The sequence below is a fragment of the Mesoplodon bidens genome (genome assembly GCF_964165515.1).
Source record: "Mesoplodon bidens genome assembly, chromosome: 9".
NCBI lineage: Eukaryota > Metazoa > Chordata > Mammalia > Artiodactyla > Ziphiidae > Mesoplodon > Mesoplodon bidens.
This window is the reverse complement of record NC_138166.1, coordinates 20,993,858-21,010,469: the sequence shown is the minus strand read 5'-3', so window position 1 is coordinate 21,010,469 and position 16,612 is coordinate 20,993,858. Positions and strand designations below refer to the sequence as shown.

The window sequence follows — 16,612 nt, the reverse complement described above, 5'->3', positions numbered from 1 at the left end:
AGGGCTCACTGGCCCACACACAGCATCCCTCCCTCCCCTGCCTCCATCATGACCAGGCTCCACCTCCTCTTAGGCCTCCGCATCCCCTGCAGAGGACTCTCTCCAGTGAGGGACATCCCTGAGAGCCCCTGGCTGCCAGGAGGGACCGGTCCAAGTCCTCTCAGCCAGAATCTTCTCTCTTGGATCCAATCAGCCCCAAATGCCTCCTACCTGCTGCTAATAAAAACCCACTCGGCTTCATGTCTCTCCGTCTTCTGTCTGTCCTTGGCACCTGCTGGGGGGGTGGGGGGGGAAAAAGCATACAGAGGTTGCCTCCGGGAGCTCCCCAGCAGGCCTGGAAGCTCCTGGAAGAGCCAGGCGCTGGGAGCTGGGGGACGTGGTGGTGTCTCTGGGCTGGGAGAGACTTCTCCACCAGGCTCTCAGTGCCGGCCCCTGGGGTCTGACCCCTTTCAGAGGTGCTGCTGAACAGGGGTTTGGGGAGCATGAGCAGAGCCTGCAGGGAGGGCTTGGGGCTCAGCGGCTGCCAGACCTCACTGGCCTTGACCAGCATAGGGGACACACGAAGGGCAAGGTGTTAGAGGCTGTTCCTCGGGCAGCCTGGTTTACAGCCTCCAGTGACGTGTGCATACCCCACCCCACACCCAGTGAGTGTCTTATAATTCATTTCAGCTCGGACAGAACCAGCCAGAGGGAAGTCCCTCTAGTCCAGGGATTAGGGCTCCACGCATCCACAGCCATGGGCAAGGCTTCAGTCCCTGGTCTGGGAACTAAGATCCCACAAGCTGTGCACTGCAATGCAGCCAAAAAAAAAAAACCTAACCAGAGCTCAAGTCAGGCCCCAAAATCAAGGGCTCAATCCCATAAAGCAAGGGTCCCCAACCCCCGGGCCATAGACAGGTATCAATTCGCAGCCTGTTAGGAACCGGGCAGCACAGCAGGAGGTGAGTAGAAGGTGAGCGAGCAAAGCTACATCTGCTGCTCCCCATCACTTCCGCATCACTCCTTCATCACTCCCCATCTCACCCTCATCACTCCGCATCGTTCCCCATCACTCCCTCATCGCTCCCACATCACTCCCTCATCACTCCTCATCACTCCATCACTCCTCATCACTCCCTCATCACTCCCCATCACTCCCTCATCACTCCCCATCGTTCCCCATCACTCCCTCATCACTCCCTCATCACTCCCCATCACTCCCTCATCACTCCCCATCGTTCCCCATCACTCCCCATCACTACCTCATCACTCCCCATCGCTCCCCATCACTCCCCATCACTACCTCATCACTCCCCATCATTGCCCATCACTCCCTCATCACTCCCTTATCGCTCCCTCATCACTCCCCATCGTTCCCCATCACTCCCCATAATTCCCTCATCACTCCCCATCGCTCCCCATCACTCCATCATTGCTCCCTCATCACTCCCTCATTGCTCCCTCATCACTCCCCATCGTTCCCCATCACCCCCATCACTCCCTCATCACTCCCCATCGTTCCCCATCACTCCCCATCACTCCCTCATTGCTCCCTAATCACTCCCAATCGTTCCCCATCACTCCCCATTACACCCTCATCACTCCCTCATCACTCCCCATCACTCCCTCATTGCTCTCCATCACTCCCCATCACTCCCTCATCACTCCCCACCGTTCCCCATCACTCCCTCACCACTCCCTCATCGCTCCCCATCACTCCCTCATCACTCCCCATCGTTCCCCATCACTCCCCATCGTTCCCCATCACTCCCCATCCTTCCCCATCACTACCCATCACTCCCTCATCGCTCCCTCATCACTCCCCATCACTCCCTCATCATTCCCCATCACTCCCCTTCACTCCCTCATCACTCCCCTTCACTCCCTCATCACTCCCCATCGTTCCCCATCACTCCCCATCACTCCCTCATCACTACCCATCCTTCCCCATCACGCCCCATCACTCCCTCATCGCTCCCTCATCACTCCCTCATCACTCCCTCATCACTCCCCATCACACCCTCATCGCTCTCCATCACTCCCCATCACTCCCCATCACTCCCTCATCGTTCCCCATCACTCCCCATCACTCCCTCATCACTCCCCATCACACCCTCATCGCTCTCCATCACTCCCCATCACTCCCTCATCACTCCCTCATCACTCCCCATCGTTCCCCATCACTCCCCATCACTCCTTCATCACTCCCCATCGTTCCCCATCACTCCCTCATTACTCCCCATCCTTCCCCATCACACCCCATCACACCCCATCACTCCCTCATCGCTCTCCATCACTCCCCATCACTCCCTCATCATTCCTTCATCACTCCCCATCATTCCCCATCATTCCCCATCACTCCCCATCACTCCCTCATCACTCCCCATCGTTCCCCATCACTCCCTCATCACTCCCCATCACTCCCTCATCGCTCTCCATCACTCCCCATCACTCCCTCATCATTCCCTCATCATTCCCTCATCACTCCCCATCGTTCCCCATCACTCCCGATCACTCCCTCATCACTCCCCGATCACTCCTCATCACGCCCCATCACTCTCTCATCACTCCCCATCACTCCCCATCACTCCCTCATCACTCCCCATCGTTCCCCATCACTCCCCATCACTCCCTCATCACTCCCCATCGTTCCCCATCACTCCCGATCATTCCCTCATCGCTCCCTCATCACTCCCCATCGCTCTCCATCACTCCCCATCACTCCCTCATCACTCCCCATCGCTCTCCATCACTCCCCATCACTCCCTCATCCCTCCCTCATCACTCCCCATCGTTCCCCATCACTCCCCATCACTCCCTCATCAATCCCCATCGTTCCCCATCACTCCCTCATCACTCCCCATCCTTTCCCATCACACCCCATCACACCCCATCACTCCCTCATCGCTCTCCATCACTCCCCATCACTCCCTCATCACTCCCCATCCTTCCCCATCACACCCCATCACACCCCATCACTCCCTCATCGCTCTCCATCACTCCTGCATCACTCCCTCATCACTCCCAATCACTCCCTCATCACTCCCCATCCTTCCCCATCACACCCCATCACACCCCATCACACCGCATCACCCCCTCATAGCTCCCCATCACACCCCATCACTCCCTCATCGCTACCTCATCACTCCCTCATCAGTCCCCATCGTTCCCCATCACTCCCTCATCGCTCCCCATCACTCCCTCATAACTCCCCATCACTCCCTCATCACTCCCCATCGTTCCCCATCACTCCCTCATCACTCCCCATCACTCCCTCATCACTCCACATCACTCCTTCACTCCCTCATCACTCCCTCATCACTCCCCATCGTTCCCCATCACTCCCCATCACTCCCTCATCACTCCCCATCGTTCCGCATCACTCCCTCATCACTCCCCATCACTCCCTCATCACTCCCCATCCTTCCCCATCACGCCCCATCACTCCCTCATCACTCCCCATCACTCCCTCATCACTCCCCATCACTCCCCTTCACTCCCTCATCGCTCCCCTTCACTCCCTCATCACTCCCTCATCACTCCCCATCGTTCCCCATCATTCCCCATCACTCCCTCATCACTCCCCATCGTTCCGCATCACTCCCTCATCACTCCCCATCACTCCCTCATCACTCCCCATCCTTCCCCATCACGCCCCATCACTCCCTCATCACTCCCCATCACACCCTCATCGCTCTCCATCACTCCCCATCACTCCCTCATCACTCCCTCATCACTCCCCATCGTTCCCCATCACTCCCCATCACTCCCTCATCACTCCCCATGGTTCTCCATCACTCCCTCATTACTCCCCATCCATCCCCATCACACCCCATCACACCCCATCACTCCCTCATCGCTCTCCATCACTCCCCATCACTCCCTCATCATTCCCTCATCACTCCCCATCATTCCCCATCACTCCCCATCACTCCCTCATCACTCCCCATCGTTCCCCATCACTCCCTCATCACTCCCCATCACTCCCTCATCACTCCCTCATCACTCCCCATCGTTCCCCATCACTCCCCATCACTCCCTCATCACTCCCCATGCTTCCCCATCACACCCGATCACACCCCATCACTCCCTCATCGCTCTCCATCACTCCCCATCACTCCCTCATCATTCCCTCATCACTCCCCATCATTCCCCATCACTCCCCATCACTCCCTCATCACTCCCCATCATTCCCTATCACTCCCTAATCACTCTCCATCATTCCCCATCACACCCCATCACTCCCCATCGTTCCCTCATCACTCCCCATCACTCCCTCATCACTCCCTCATAACTCCCCATCACTCCCTCAAAACTACCCATCACTCCCTCATTACTCCCCATCACTCCCCATCGTTCCCCATCACTCCGCATCACTCCCCATCACTCCCTCATCACTCCCCATCACTCCCCATCGTTCCCCATCACTCCGCATCACTCCCCATCACTCCCTCATCACTCCCCATCACTCCCTCATTGCTCTCCATCACTCCCCATCACTCCCTCATCACTCCCTCATCACTCCCCACCGTTCCCCATCACTCCCTCACCACTCCCTCATCGCTCCCCATCACTCCCTCATCACTCCCCATCGTTCCCCATCACTCCCCATCACTCCCCATCCTTCCCCATCACTACCCATCACTCCCTCATCGCTCCCTCATCACTCCCCATCACTCCCTCATCACTCCCCATCACTCCCTCATCACTCCCCATCACTCCCCTTCACTCCCTCATCACTCCCCTTCACTCCCTCATCACTCCCCATCATTCCCCATCACTCCCCATAACGCCCTCATCACTCCCCATCGTTCCGCATCACTCCCCATCACTCCCTCATCACTACCCATCCTTCCCCATCACGCCCCATCACTCCCTCATCGCTCCCTCATCACTCCCTCATCACTCCCTCATCACTCCCCATCACACCCTCATCGCTCTCCATCACTCCCCATCACTCCCTCATCACTCCCTCATCACTCCCCATCGTTCCCCATCACTCCCCATCACTCCTTCATCACTCCCCATCGTTCCCCATCACTCCCTCATTACTCCCCATCCTTCCCCATCACACCCCATCACTCCCTCATCGCTCTCCATCACTCCCCATCACTCCCTCATCATTCCTTCATCACTCCCCATCATTCCCCATCACTCCCCATCACTCCCTCATCACTCCCCATCGTTCCCCATCACTCCCTCATCACTCCCCATCACTCCCTCATCGCTCTCCATCACTCCCCATCACTCCCTCATCATTCCCTCATCACTCCCCATCACTCTCTCATCACTCCCCATCGTTCCCCATCACTCCCGATCACTCCCTCATCGCTCCCTCATCACTCCCCGATCACTCCTCATCACGCCCCATCACTCCCTCATCACTCCCCATCGTTCCCCACCACTCCCTCATCACTCTCTCATCACTCCCCATCACTCCCCATCACTCCCTCATCACTCCCCATCGTTCCCCATCACTCCCCATCACTCCCTCATCACTCCCCATCGTTCCCCATCACTCCCGATCATTCCCTCATCGCTCCCTCATCACTCCCTCATCGCTCTCCATCACTCCCCATCACTCCCTCATCCCTCCCTCATCACTCCCCATCGTTCCCCATCACTCCCCATCACTCCCTCATCAATCCCCATCGTTCCCCATCACTCCCTCATCACTCCCCATCCTTCCCCATCACACCCCATCACTCCCTCATCACTCCACATCCTTCCCCATCACACCCCATCACACCCCATCACTCCCTCATCGCTCTCCATCACTCCTGCATCACTCCCTCATCACTCCCAATCACTCCCTCATCACTCCCCATCCTTCCCCATCACACCCCATCACACCGCATCACCCCCTCATAGCTCCCCATCACACCCCATCACTCCCTCATCGCTACCTCATCACTCCCTCATCACTCCCTCATCACTCCCCATCACTCCCTCATCACTCCCCATCCTTCCCCATCACACCCCATCACTCCCTCATCGCTCCCTCATCACTCCCCCATCACTCCCCATCACGCCCCATCACTCCCTCATCACTCCCTCATCGTTCCCCATCACTCCCTCATCACTCCCCATCACTCCCTCATAACTCCCCATCACTCCCTCATCACTCCCCATCGTTCCCCATCACTCCCTCATCACTCCCCATCACTCCCTCATCACTCCACATCACTCCTTCACTCCCTCATCACTCCCCATCGTTCCCCATCACTCCCTCATCACTCCCCATCGTTCCGCATCACTCCCTCATCACTCCCCATCACTCCCTCATCACTCCCCATCCTTCCCCATCACGCCCCATCACTCCCTCATCACTCCCCATCACTCCCTCATCATTCCCCATCACTCCCCTTCACTCCCTCATCGCTCCCCTTCACTCCCTCATCACTCCCCATCACTCCCTCATCACTCCACATCACTCCTTCACTCCCTCATCACTCCCCATCGTTCCCCATCACTCCCTCATCACTCCCCATCGTTCCGCATCACTCCCTCATCACTCCCCATCACTCCCTCATCACTCCCCATCCTTCCCCATCACGCCCCATCACTCCCTCATCACTCCCCATCACTCCCTCATCACTCCCCATCACTCCCCTTCACTCCCTCATCGCTCCCCTTCACTCCCTCATCACTCCCTCATCACTCCCCATCGTTCCCCATCATTCCCCATCACTCCCTCATCACTCCCCATCGTTCCGCATCACTCCCTCATCACTCCCCATCACTCCCTCATCACTCCCCATCCTTCCCCATCACGCCCCATCACTCCCTCATCACTCCCCATCACACCCTCATCGCTCTCCATCACTCCCCATCACTCCCTCATCACTCCCTCATCACTCCCCATCGTTCCCCATCACTCCCCATCACTCCCTCATCACTCCCCATGGTTCTCCATCACTCCCTCATTACTCCCCATCCTTCCCCATCACACCCCATCACACCCCATCACTCCCTCATCGCTCTCCATCACTCCCCATCACTCCCTCATCATTCCCTCATCACTCCCCATCATTCCCCATCACTCCCCATCACTCCCCATCGTTCCCCATCACTCCCTCATCACTCCCCATCACTCCCTCATCGCTCTCCATCACTCCCCATCACTCCCTCATCACTCCCTCATCACTCCCCATCGTTCCCCATCACTCCCCATCACTCCCTCATCACTCCCCATCCTTCCCCATCACACCCCATCACACCCCATCACTCCCTCATCGCTCTCCATCACTCCCCATCACTCCCTCATCACTCCCCATGGTTCTCCATCACTCCCTCATTACTCCCCATCCTTCCCCATCACACCCCATCACTCCCTCATCGCTCTCCATCACTCCCCATCACTCCCTCATCACTCCCCATCGTTCCCCATCACTCCCCAACACTCCCTCATCACTCCCCATCGTTCCCCATCACTCCCTCATCACTCCCCATCACTCCCTCATCACTCCCCATCGTTCCCCATCACTCCCTCATCACTCCCCATCGTTCCCCATCACTCCCCATCACTCCCTCATCACTCCCCATCACTCCCTCATCGCTCTCCATCACTCCCTCATCACTCCCTCATCACTCCCCATCACTCCCTCATCACTCCCTCATCACTCCCCATCACTCCCTCATCACTCCCCATCACTCCCTCATCACTCCCCATCACTCCCTCATCGCTCTCCATCACTCCCTCATCACTCCCCATCGTTCCCCATCGTTCCCCATCACTCCCTCATCACTCCCCATCGTTCCCCATCACTCCCCATCACTCCCTCATCACTCCCCATCACTCCCTCATCGCTCTCCATCACTCCCTCATCACTCCCTCATCACTCCCCATCACTCCCTCATCACTCCCTCATCACTCCCCATCACTCCCTCATCACTCCCCATCACTCCCTCATCACTCCCTCATCACTCCCTCATCACTCCCCATCACTCCCTCATCGCTCTCCATCACTCCCTCATCACTCCCCATCGTTCCCCATCGTTCCCCATCACTCCCTCATCACTCCCCATCGTTCCCCATCACTCCCTCATCACTCCCCATCGTTCCCCATCACTCCCCATCACTCCCTCATCACTCCCCATCACTCCCTCATCGCTCTCCATCACTCCCCATCACTCCCTCATCACTCCATCACTCCCCATCGTTCCCCATCACTCCCCATCACTCCCTCATCAATCCCCATCGTTCCCCATCACTCCCTCATCACTCCCCATCCTTCCCCATCACACCCCATCACACCCCATCACTCCCTCATCGCTCTCCATCACTCCCCATCACTCCCTCATCGCTCCCCATCGTTCCCCATCACTCCCCATCACTCCCTCATCACTCCCCATCGTTCCCCATCACTCCCTCATCACTCCCCATCGTTCCCCATCCTTCCCCATCACTCCCTCATCACTCCCCATCGTTCCCCATCACTCCCCATCACTCCCTCATCACTCACCATCGCTTGCATTACTGCCTGAACCATCCCCCTAACTGAGGTCCACTGAAAAATTGCCTTCCACGAAACCCGTCCCTGGTGCCAAAAAGTTTGGGTCCCGCTGCCCTGAGGCTATAAATTCAGGGGTTCCCATAACCCCCACAGATTCAATAATTTGGTAGAACGACCCACAGACCTATGAAAGAACAAACTTATGTTATAGTTCTATGAATACAGACCAGGAAGAGCCAGATGAAGAGACACATAGGGTGAGGGCGTGGGAGGGGGATACAGGAACCTCTTTCTCCGTGGGCTCAGGGTATGCCACCCTCCCAGCACATTAACCATCACCAGCCCAGAAGACCCCTGAGTTTCTGTGTCCAAAGGCTTTCTTGTGAGTTCTTGAGTAAGCATTGTCAGGAACTTCCCTCATGGTCCAGTAGTTAAGACTCTGTGCTCCCAGTACAGGCGGCCCAGGTTCAATCCCTGGTCAGGGAACTAGATCCCGCATGCCGCAATTAAGAGCCCACATGCCGCAGCTAAAGAGCCTGCGTGCCGCAACTAAAGATCCTGCACGCCGCAACGATGATGATCCCACGTGCCACAGCTAAGACCCAGCACCGCCAAATAAATAAATAATTTTTTTAAAAAAGCATTACAAGGAAATCATCAGCAATTGGTGATTAACTCAATCCCCAGCCCTCTAATCACACGCCTAGAGTCACCTCATTACCATAAACTTGGGTATGGGAAAGGGGCTCATTACAAATAACAAAAGGAAATTAATAAGGAAATTCCTATCACTCAGGAATTTGCAAGAGTTTTTGAAGCTGTGTGCCAGGGACAAAGACCAGATTCAGTTTTTATTCAGTTTTTATGTGCAGCCGGGTTTTCGACACCTACAGTCCACATGAGCAACTTTCAGTTCTTTAGACACCTACACCCAGGCCAATGGGCCACCTCAGGCGGCTCAAAGTGCAGCTTAGGGCAGTTCACCTGGTGGTGTCAGACGGCTCCACCCAGGCCAACTGGGTCGGAAAGGCAGGTGGGGCCCACACGCTGCTTTCAGCAGCTCCAGGAAGTCAAAGACTGCTGGGTGAGGCTGCAAGGCTTCCTGATTTCAAGGTGCCCCCGAATCCCAGGAATCTCGCCAAAATGCAGAGTCCAAGTCTGAAGGTCTGGAATTCTGCATTTCTAGCTGCTCCCAGGGGAGGTAAAAAGTAAAAAGGGAAAGAAAGCTGGCCTTCCAGGACTGGGGCGTGTTGGGGGCCGGATGGTGGGAGGGGTGTGTGGACGGCCACGTTGGAAGGTCCTGAGTTGGGTAATGCACAGCTGGGAGCACAGTTTAGCGCCGGAGAGGAGGGGCTGCAGGAGGATGCACAGGAGGGAGGCCTGGACGCTGGGCAGGTAAAGGGCCGTTCCAGGGTGTGAGAAAGATGGGGCTACAGGTCCTGAGGGAGCCACACCTACCATGCAAAGGGACTCACAGTGCGGTGCTATTGTACCTCCAGGAAGCCCAAAGGCTGGAGGACAGTGGGCACACCCTCCCACACCCTCGCCTGTGCTGGGCAGGTGCTGGAAGAGCTTCTGGGGAGAGAGGTGAGTCTGAGATGGAGCTGAGCCCCTCGACGGAGCTGCCACTCCTGCCGGGACCCAGACCCAGAAAAGATCCCCGGCGGGCCCTGAGCCCACCCTGACTTGAGCTTAGAAGGAACGGAATGGGGGCTCACCAGCCTCCCCCCGCCATGCTGAGGACTCCTCCCCTGCAGAGAATGCTCATCACGCCCCAGTCTCTGCATTAACCACGTGTCCAGCTTCTGTAAACCTGATGCTCTAACATCTGTCCTACATGCATACACTGGACACCTCGATGATATGCCTGACTCACCTTGCTCAGCCTCCTGCCCCCCACACCCCTCCTTGGGGGTGCAAAGTAACCAATCCGGAGACCACACCCCCACCACCTCGTCTAGGGGGTCTTATACTCCTGGTCACTCTCCCAGTGCAAGGCCAGGGACCACACCACTAGGGGGAGACCTTCCACCCCAGAGCCCACTGACATTATTCACACTAGCCGGTCCTAATAAGCCTGTTCATCCTGACTCTCCAGCTCCTTCCAAGGAAACCACAGTAAAGGCTCCTACCCACAGTTTCTCCCCACTCCTGCCCCCCACCTCCCCACCTCCTGGCTGACTCTGTGCTTCCCCGTGTGGCTCTTCGTGGAGGGATGTGTCTCCTTCTCCTGGGAACTGTGAATGATAAACTGTCTTCACTGGCAGTCATCTCAGATTTCCTATTAACACGCTATATTTTAATAGTCACTTTCAAGGGCTGGACATCCATCCCAGAGAGACCCAGGGGCTGTGAAGGGGGTTCTCTCCCCACTGCACCACCTCTCGATGCTTGCTCACAGCAGCCCACCCCAGAGTTCCCAGCACCTACTAGGCTGATCCCCTAGCCCCACCATAGCTCTATCACCCCTGCAATGCCCAGAGAGGCCGCCCCCTGCAGCACAGGTACTCAGTTCCTGCAGACTCCAGAGCAGGAGCCCAGGTGGAAGGCAGGAGAGGCTGTAAGAAGGGACCCATCAGTACGGCTCAGTGCCTGGCCCACAGGCTGTCATCACCAGGCCCCACTCCATAAACTATACCGTGCACTTCTCCACCCCGCACCAGGAGGGCTCTGCAAGACTTGCTGGTGGACGAGGTGGAAGGCTGGGCAAGGTGGAGTGATGGGCAAGGGGGATGGAAGGACGGACATGATGGAAGGAAGGGCAAGGGGGAAGGCTGGGAGAGTCATTCCATGGGCTGTGGGCCCCGGGAAGCCGGCCGTGTTCAGGATTCGGGAGGGCAGAAGGTCCACCACCCTACCCCAGCTGGGAGGGAGCCCCCGGCCAGGATGGAGAGGCATGGGGAGGTTTGGGTGGCTGTAGGAGACCTGGGTGCTCACTCTCCATGTGCTCTTGGGCTGTCCTGCCCTCCCTGGGCCTCAGTTTCCTGTACACAGAGAAGGGCAGAAAGGACATGTTCATGTGCCCAGCAAGAGCTGGGGCCAGGCTGACTTTGGGACAGCCACCAGGTCTGATTCCTCCTCTTACTCGGGGGTCTGGAGACGCATGAATGCTACCAGGCCCTGAGGGAAAGTCTTCTCCTGAGAGGAGAGCCCTTGGCCAGGTCTGTCCAGGGTCCCCAAGGCCACCCCCAGGTTCTGTGATTCTCCAAAAGGACTCAGCGTAGAGTCACACCCATGGCTACGATGTATTCTCACAAAGGAGGACAGAGCAAAACCTGCAAAGAGACAAAGGCACGTGGGGTGGACTCTGGAGGAGGCCAGTCATGGGCTTCTAGACCTCTCCCCATGGAGTCACCCTGGAGGCACCGAATTCCCCGGCAACAAGCTGGGGCCACTGGCAGGAAGCGTCTTCCAAGGAAGCTCGGCATCCAGGGGTTTTATCAGGGGCTGCTCTTGTAGGCACCCTCTGCCCAGCGTGTACCAAAATTCCAGACTCTCCGAGGGAAAGCAGCTGTCAGCACAGCGTTCTACTTGTCCAGTTTGGGCACAGGGGGCTACTCTTACCATAGCGGGAAAGTTGTTGTCAGTGTCGGGAACTGTTTAGCAGCCACGTTTCCAGACACCAGTGGAGGGCCAACCTGGCCGGCAGGACCGTCAGGACGGGCGGCCTCGGACGTGCTGTGTCAGGGCTCTTCTGCACACCAGGGCTTCTGGCAGGTTGTGGTTTGAGTCCACCTGGGGCAAGAGAGAGGGCAGGTTGAGGACATAGTGGTCAACCATCCTGGTTGGCCTGGGACTGGGGGATTTCCCTTGATGGGGACTTCCTGTGCTGAAACCAGGACCATGGTGGGCACACCAGGATGGCTGCTCATCTAGTTGAGGCACAATTTCAGGAGAGAAGCCGCTGTTAGCAGAGGGTGGTAGCAAGAGTGCGAGGATCAGCCTGGAAGGAGGCAGAGGGAAGGGAGGGAGGGCATCCACGTGGGGGGCTTATCTGGAGGGCTCCCGACAGAGGCCTGTATCCCTGCATCCTGACCACACATCCTGAAATAGCACTTTGACAGACCTGGAGACTGAGGCAGGCAGGTTCAGTACTCGGCCCAGGTTACAGGGTGGGCAGGTAGTAGGACCAAATTGGTACCCTAACCTCCTCACGGTCATCTGCCAGCTCATCTGGCCCTGATTCCAACTGGAATGGGAACAGGCGTTGGCAAGTACCCACACCTCTCTGCACCTCAGTTTCTCCATCTGTCAGCAAGTGTGTTGGATGAGAAAGGCTCTGAGGTATCCCGGCTCTCCTTTCCACCCTCCCTCTGGGAAGGAGACAAACTCATCTCCTACAGCTCTGATGTCCTGCCAGGTGGACCCATGGCTTGTTCCTCATCGAGGACCTTGCTGTCCGAGGAGGGCATTTAGGTCAGATCCCCGCCCCAGGCCATTCCATCCCTCAAAGTCACCAATAAGGCAGTTCTGGGATCAGGAGGAAGGTGGAGGGTGCTAGCAAGTAGAATCAGGAAGGAAATAAGGGGACATCCCTGGTGGCACAGTGGTTAAGACTCCGCGCACCCCATGTAGGGGGCCCGGGTTCCATCCCTGATCAGGGAGCTAGATCCTGCATGCCGCAACTGAAGGATCCTGCATGCCGCAACTAAAAAAAAAGATCCCTCCCGCGACAACGAAGATCCCACCTTGTGCTGCAACTAAGACCCGATGCAGCCAAATAAATAAACCCACAGAACTGAGTAACTACCTTTCTCCAACACCTCTCCCCACCAAAAAAATGCCAGAAGTTTCTCTCCAGAGAGGGTAGTGGAGGGCATCTGGAATGAATTGCCTCAACCCTCTGGGAGAGCAGGCTTACCTTGTTAAAATCTGAGTGACTGTGGCAGTTCTAAATGCAGCCTCAAATCCTTGGGCACTCCTCCCCTTGAGACTGAGGTCAGAGACTCCCTCATGAGTTTAGATGGGGCCATGGCCACTTCCACCATGGAGAACGCAGACCCTGTGTGCTTCTTGAGGCTGGTCATGAAAGGCAACAGGGTCTCCCTTGTTTGCTGGAGCACCCACGGCTGAACCCCTGAGCTAAGCAAGAGAGGCCAGCACACACGGGCCCTTGGTAGACTGTCTCTAGCTCTGAGTGGTTCCAGTGGAGGTCCCAGTCATTGCACAGCAGAGACAAGCCATCCTCAAAACATCCACAAGCATAACAAAGCAAACGGCGTCGGTTGTTCCGTAGCAACAGTAACGATGATGAAGGACACATGCGCATGCTCAAACCTGAGGCCACACCCCCCCGCCCCACCCAGTTGTCCTCCTCAGTCAGGCTCCCAACATGTTGGCAGCTCTGAAAATGCCTCTGCAAAGTCTCACCAGCCCAAGAGGAAAGACCTAAGAAGATGGCAGCAGCAGATACCCAAGAAAACGGCCTGATGGCGAGGTTCACTGCCAATATGCTCCGCTCCCGTGCTAGAGTTCCTTCTGTTTAGCCCACCGCGCTTTCTTTTTCTTTTTAATATCACAGCTTTATTGAGGTATAATTCACCTAACATAAAATTCGCTCTTTAATGTGTACTCAGCGGCTCATCATACGTTCAGTTAATCGTGCAACTATCTAATTCCAGAACATTTTCGCCACCCCAAAAAGAAATCCCATACCCATTAGTCACTCCCCATTACACCACCGCCCCCATCTCCCCAGCCCCTGAAAACAATTCATCTACTTTCAAGTCTACAGACTTGCCTCTTCAGGACACTGCATATAAATGAAATCATGTAATATGTGGTCTCATTGGACTGGCTCCTGTCAACTGAAAAAAATGCACAATCTAAAAGCTGAGAATTGTTTTATTTGGTGGACTGAGGATTTCAAACCCGGGAGGCAGCCTCTCAGATTGCTCTGAGGGACTGCTCCGAAGAGGTATTGAAGAGGAACCAGGATATATAGTTTTGTAACAAAAACCAGGTGGTCAGAACAACAAAAGATTACTGTTAATTAAAGAAAACCGGGCATCTCAAGTTAGTTAATTTAGCGCTTTTTATGTATGCGAAGATGCTAGTCTGCGCCCACTGAAATCATTCCTTTGATACGCACCTCAGCTATCTGGGGCCAGTATCCTGTTCTTTCCCATCCTGAGTCCCCTCAGGGTTCACCATCAAGGTGCAGCTGTAGTGGCTTGATGGCTGCAACATCCTTTGTTCATTGATTTAGATTTAGATTCCATACTTTAGAAATTTAAAAAAAAAAGGAAAAGAATAGAGAAGAAGGAAACAGGAAGGAAAAAAAAGTAAGAAGGAAGGGAAGGAAGGTGGGCGAAAAAACACCTCACGTACAATTTTTGGACTCCACATAAACTCAAAAAGCTTGAAAGCTAGAGGCTCACAGAGTAACCAAGGCTTCAAAATCAGGAAATGATTTCTAAAACACCCAGCCACACTATCAGTCAAGCAGGAGGATATAATAAAGACATTTTAGACCTGCAAGGCCTTTACTGACCTCCTTTGCATCATTTCTCACAGAGGTACTGAAGGATGCGCTCCACCCAAACAAGGGCATAAACCAAGAAATAAGATAAAGGACAGAAAATAAGAGAGCTAGCATCAATAGAAGCAAAAGGAATACTGAGGACATGGTAAAGGGAGATCCCAGGACGACACTCGCGCTGAGAGCATAGAGGTGATAATCCACATAGGAGGTCAGAAGGTTCAGGAAGACACTTCTTCAGTAAGATTAAACTGGTGACCTAGCTGAAGTGTCTGAACATCTTGAGAGATTTATACAACTGGTGAAGGATTGAGGTAGAAATTGTGACAAATACATGGAATTTTTTTTTCCATTTTTAAAATTTTTTGGCCAAGCCACACAGCACGTGGGATCTTAGTTCCCCGACCAGGGATCGAACCGACGCCCCCTGCGTTGGAAGCACAGAGTCTTAACCACTAAACCGCCAAGGAGGGCTTCCCTGGTGGCGCAGGGGTTGAGAATCCTCCTGCCAATGCAGGGGACACGGGCTCGAGCCCTGGTCCGGGAAGATCCCACATGCCGCAGAGCAACTGAGCACGTGAGCCACAACTACTGAGCCTGCGCTCTAGAGCCCATAAGCCACAACTACTGAGCCCACGAGCCACAACTACTGAGCCCATGCACCTAGAGCCCGTGCTCCGCAACAAGAGTAGCCACCGCAATGAGAAGCCCACGCACCGCAACAAAGAGTAGCCCCCGCTCTCCGCAACTAGAGAAAGCCCGCGTGCAGCAACACAGCCAAAGATAGATAAACTTATTTCTTTTTCTTTTCTTTTTTTTTTTTTTTTTTTTTTTGCGGTACGCGGGCCTCTCACTGTTGTGGCCTCTCCCGTTGCGGAGCACAGGCTCCGGACTCGCAGGCTCAGCGTCCATGGCTCACGGGCCCAGACGCTCCGCGGCATGTGGGATCTTCCCGGACCGGGGCATGAACCTCTGTCCCCTGCATCGGCAGGCGGATTCTCAACCACTGCGCCACCAGGGAAGCCCAATAAATTTATTTAAAAAAATAAAAATAAAAATATACCGCCAGGCAGGTCCCTGGAATCTTAAGCCAAAAAAAAAAACAAAGCAATTCTTAATTCCATGGAAATAAAAAGTCGTGCAGGAAGAAAGATAAATCAAGTCCACATACAAAACTCAGATACATCTTGCTTGGCTTACCCCGCAGTTTCTTTTACAAGTAAACGTCAATATTTAAAAGTCAAGAGACTGCACATAAAATTCCAGAATCCTAGATCCTTTTTTGGAAAAACTGCAAGATCTAGGCAATTTGTGCCTATATTTCCGCACACCTGTGCTGAGAGGCCTTCCCAGCGTGTCACAGCCCAGCCCTGGGCAGTCTACAGCCGGGGCTTCTCTAGAGGCTGTGAGAAACCCGCGGGTAAGGCGCGGGGCTGGGAGGTGGAGGGAAGCACGCACTGACGACAAAGCGTCGCCTCCTATACTCCGAATGAGGGCTGGGTACTGACCAGAGGGCCCCCAGGCCTCCCAGCCTCTGTTTCTGGACACTCTATTCTTCCCCACCGCCCTTCCCATTTTTCCAAAGTTGCTCAGCAACTGTCACTCACTTCATCTAGTCCGTGCCCTGAGCAAACATCGCCCCAGCAGGAAAAAGGAACCGGGAGTGATTTCCGGCTGGGCGGCAGGCGGCGAGCCT

At 55.2% G+C, this 16,612-nt stretch overlaps 1 long non-coding RNA gene across 5 annotated transcripts in view; it reads right to left on the bottom strand.

Annotated features, from left to right (window-relative positions):
- The window catches only part of LOC308622169, a 34,547-nt gene extending 17,936 nt beyond the window's left edge, over nt 1-16,611 (bottom strand). For 2 of the 5 annotated variants that reach the window (XR_014016573.1, XR_014016574.1), the window contains exons 1-2: nt 16,524-16,609; nt 12,000-12,170 (exon numbers count right to left, since the gene is read on the bottom strand). This is a non-coding gene — a long non-coding RNA (uncharacterized lncRNA). Of the gene's footprint in view, nt 1-11,999; nt 12,171-16,523 lie in introns of all 5 variants that reach the window. The other 3 variants (XR_014016572.1, XR_014016575.1, XR_014016576.1) reach the window with 3 other exon arrangements.
- Between the last annotated feature and the right edge of the window lies 1 nt (nt 16,612).